Source organism: Trichechus manatus, unplaced genomic scaffold (genome assembly GCF_000243295.1).
Source record: "Trichechus manatus latirostris isolate Lorelei unplaced genomic scaffold, TriManLat1.0 scaffold01069, whole genome shotgun sequence".
Taxonomy (NCBI): Eukaryota; Metazoa; Chordata; class Mammalia; order Sirenia; family Trichechidae; genus Trichechus; species Trichechus manatus.
This window is the reverse complement of record NW_004445005.1, coordinates 1-1056: the sequence shown is the minus strand read 5'-3', so window position 1 is coordinate 1056 and position 1056 is coordinate 1. Positions and strand designations below refer to the sequence as shown.

The 1056-nt window shown below is 48.3% G+C and overlaps 1 pseudogene; it reads left to right on the top strand.

Moving 5' to 3' along the window:
• The first annotated feature begins 221 nt into the window (after window positions 1-221).
• On the top strand, window positions 222-1053 carry LOC101357025 (epithelial cell adhesion molecule-like; annotated as a pseudogene).
• Window positions 1054-1056: the final 3 nt, after the last annotated feature.

The following is a 1056-nucleotide window of genomic DNA, read 5'->3' as shown; positions in this document are numbered from 1 at the left end:
AATGGCTCATAAATATCTCACAAGATGTTTAAACTCATTAATAATCAGGAAAATACTAATTGTTAAGATGTTTTCATTCTTGTAAAGTTAGCTTTCATTCTTGTAAAGAATGTTTTCATTCTTGTAAAATACTAAAAATTGGGTAAATAAATTGTGATATATTCATGCACTGGAATATTATACAGGAGAAAATTAATGGTTTAATGTCAAAAATATTATAGGACAGAGCGCGCAAGTCCCTCGGCAAGTTCGCAGCCTCCGCCTGGCCCGGGACCACCTCACCGCGGCTCTTCAGCCCCCGACCCCGAGCGTCCCAGGCCTCGTGTAGTCCGACTGGCCAGCAGGCTCCCCACTCTTGACCCGCGCTCTCCCGTGAGCCCAGGCCGCCCGGAGCCCCTCTCTTAGGGCGCACAGCATGGCGCACGGCACCTCCGCCCTCCCCAGGTCCTCGCGTTTGGGCTCCTGCTCGCGGCAGTGACAGCGGCGGTAGGCACGGCTCAGAACGAATGTCTCTGGGAGAACTGCAAGCTGACCACCAACTGTACTACGAACAGCAATGGTCAATACCAGTGTGCTTCAACTGGTACACAAAATACCGTCATTTGCTCAAAATTGCCTTCCAAATGTTTGGTGATGAAGGCAGAAATGACCGCTTCCAAGTCAGGGGGAAGAACGAGGCCTCAGGGGGCTATCCGAACAATGATGGGCTTTACGACCCCGACTGTGACCAGAAGGGGCTCTTTAAAGCCGAGCAGTGCAATGGCACCGCCACGTGCTGGTGTGCGAACACTGCTGGGGTCAGAAGAACCGACAAGGACACTGAAATAATGTGCTCCGAACGCATGAGGACCTACTGGATCATCACTGAACTAAAACACAAAACGAGAAAAACTTTATGATCTTCAAAGTTTGCGGACTGCTCTTGAGGAGGCAATCACAACTCGTTATCAACTGGATTGAAAATACATCACAAATATTCTGTATGAGAATATTATCACTATTGATCTGGTGCAGAATTCTCAGAAAACTCAGAATGATGTGGACATGGCTGATGTG